We start from the raw sequence: 3,486 nt of genomic DNA on the forward strand, positions 1-3,486 counted from the left end.
CAACTATGACACTAGATATTATAGACTCTTGATTTCCTCTGAATCCCTTCCCAATCTGTTCTCTTGGTATTTTCCATCTCAGTCGATGGCACCACTACCCATTCACTTACTCAAATTAAAAAAAAAAAAAGAAAGAAAGAAAGAAACACCACACTTTAATCCTTCAGTTGACCCTGTCTATTGCCAAAATAAGTCACAAACTGATCCACTTTCTTCATTTTCACTATTACTCTAGTTCAAGCCACCCACCATCTTTGATGATCACATTTCCAAGGGTCTATTCTACTGCATAGTAAAGCATATTGCTGCTAAGTTGCTTCAGTTGTGTCCGACTCTGTGCAACCCCATAGACGGCAGCCCACCAGGCTCCACCGTCCCTGGGATTCTCCAGGCAAGAACACTGGAGTGGGTTGCCATCTCCTTCTCCAATGCAGGAAACTGAAAAGTGAAAGTGAAGTCACTCAGTCATGTTTGACTCTTCGTGACCCCATGGACTGCAGCTTACCAGGCCCCTCAGTCCATTGGATTTCCCAGGCAAGAGTACTGGAGTGGGGTGCCATTGCCTTCTCCATATTGAGCATATTAAAAGGCAGAGCCTTTACCTTGCCAACAAAGGTCTGTATAGTCAAAACTATGGTTTTTCCAGTGGTCATGTATGGATGTGAGAGTTGGACCATAAACAAGGCTGAGTGCCGAAGAACTGATGTTTTTAAACTGTGGTGTTGGAGAAGACTCTGGAGAATCCTGTGGACTGCAAAAAGATCAAACAAGTCAATCCTAAAGGAAATCAGTACTGAATATTCATTGGAAGGACTGATGCTGAAGCTGAAGCTCCAATACTTTGGCCACCTAATGCAAAGAGCCAACTTATTGGAAAAGAACTTGATGCTGGGAAAGACTGAAGGCAGAAGGAGAAGCAGGCAACAGAGGATAAGATGGTTGAATGACATCACTGGCTCACTGGACATGAGTTGAGCAAGTTCCAGGACTTGGTGAAGGACAGGGAAGCTTGGTGTGCTGCAGTCCATGGGGTTGCAAAGAGTCAGATGTGACTGAGCAACTGAACAACAACATTCTACTGAGTCCAGATGCTTCCAATCTCCCCAGATCCATTCCTCAAACAACACACAATCTTTCAAATCTTATATCATGTTCCTTTTCTGCTTAAAATGTTTCCCTCTGCTTAAAAGTAAATCAAATTTAAATAAAGTCCCTACATATGCCTTTATGAATAAGGCCTCTATTTCTTTAACCTTCTCTCACTTCACTCTTCCACTCTGTATTTCAGCAGCATTGGCTTGATATTTCTCAAGCACTCCAATTTACTCTGATCTTATTGGCCAGTTGAATTCTTCTCCTACAGAACATAATGTGGTTGGCTCTTTCTTTAATCCAGATCTTGTTGAACATTCACCTTCTCTGAGAGGCTTCCTTTGATCACTCCACCTCAAGCAGACATTCTCAAACACTATCATATTTTTTTGTTCCATTGTGTTGTTTGTCTGCAAAAAGTATTTTTATTATTTAAATTCTATTATCCTCCTCTGTCTTCTTGATTGTTATATCAAGAATGCATGATCTTTTATCTTATTGAACAAGAATTTAGAACAGTTCATCTATAATCTCCAGAAGCTAGAGCAGTGTGTCTATAAATATTTGTCACATGAAGACCTCTGAATATGTGTTGAAAAAATTAATAAACAAACTGTTCACATCCAGTGAAAGGCTGGATGTGAGTTTTAAACAGAAACGTAGATCAACATCACTAAGAAAAATCAACATCACCATCAATACCATCACCTTTCTTGCTTTATTCTAAAGAGTATCTCTGGCAACTGATCTACCTCAAAGTATCTACCAGCCATGGGTGATAGTCCCTCAAGGAACTGGACATTCTCTATAGGGTAAGAAACATTTCTGCGTGAGAACCATTATCATCAAAGACTACAAACTCTGCCTCCAGCAAATCCTGAAGCAGACATTGATCTACAAATGAATTAAAGAAATTCAGAAGTGCAACAGCAGTTCAACTGCATCTTGTTTCTATGCAAAGCTTTCTTTTCTTCTCTTTTCTCTTCCTCTATCCCTCTCTCTACACTCTTTCTTTTTCTTTTCCCTGTCTTTCTTTCCTTCTCTCCTTTCAATTCTATTTCTTTTTTGTATCTGTAATATCACATGACATAGATTATGACCATGATTCCATGTAGCAGTAGGCATATTTATTTCTCAAATGATAACAGCATCACCATATTCACATTGTCAAGAGAATGATTCAAGACAGAAGATGCTGAGAGCTACTCTTTTTTCAAGGTGAGGCTTGTCAGCCATCTTTTACAGTTTGGTTAAAATCCTTGTTCCTCTGTTTCCTCCTTGTGTGATCTTAAGTAAACAATATACTTTGGTTTCTCAGTTTCCACATCTGTAAAATGGGAATATTAATGCGCCAAACTATTCTTAGGAGAGTTAGATGTGAAAGTATTATCCACCTTAGTACTAGGCATGGCACCTGATATACATTTCATACAATGCTCAGAATAGTGCTACAAACAGTGGTGTGATAGTTATTACCATCCACTGATAAAATGAGGCAGTGGAGGCTCAGAGTAGTTAAGGGACAGTTCTAAGTGGTACAATCAGAATTTGAATCTAAGCCTTCTTGGCTGATTCTTCAGTCTAGGCTCTTTGTGCTATTTTACTTTGCAAAAGGGGTATCTGGGTGGAAGCCAAGGAGCTCCCCACCCCACTGGTCCCCACGGTAAGCTGTGTCCCCAGTAAGTGATGGAGTGACTATTTAGGATCCCCCAGTTATGGCCTGTAAAGGTAGTGCAGTTAATTCATAAAACACACACTTAAAAACCCTGCTGATACTGCTCTCATAATTGAGGACAAGAAATTAATTGAAAGGTAGAAGCTTTGATATATATCATCTCAGTTATGGCAACTTATGCCCTTGAATGTATTTTATTTACTTTATGTGAAGTGCTCATTTTTAATGAAAAAGATTTCCTTATGGGCATATTATTATTATTTTTATCTGTAACAGAAAAACACAGAAGAAAGAAAAGAAAAGATATTGTATTAGGAGACCACAATGCCATCCTCAAGCCTTCTGCTTGCTCTACCTGCCTAATCCATTTCAAAAATCGCTGCTTCTCTTTTCTCAACCTCTTCAGAATCCAAATCCTCTTTTTCACACCTGCAGTAATTCCTTAACCTTCCAAATAAATTTTAACTACTGCCTAACTCCTTTGTTTGCCTCTCACCTGAACCTCTTTAGTAATTTTGTCACTGAAACACAAATGCTTTTTCTCAAAGGCAGAAAATTCCATGCCAGCTCTCTACTCACAAGTTTTCAGAAAGTCCAGCTGCAGAAATGAGGCGAAGCAAATCCCTTAGGAAGACAAAAGGAGACCCTAGGTTTTAAACCCAAAAAGCTTTTCCCTGCCTACCTCACACCTCTGCCTTTAATATTCAAAACTCCAGCAG

The sequence above is a fragment of the Capricornis sumatraensis genome, chromosome 8 (assembly GCF_032405125.1).
Source record: "Capricornis sumatraensis isolate serow.1 chromosome 8, serow.2, whole genome shotgun sequence".
In the NCBI taxonomy this organism is placed as follows: Eukaryota; Metazoa; Chordata; class Mammalia; order Artiodactyla; family Bovidae; genus Capricornis; species Capricornis sumatraensis.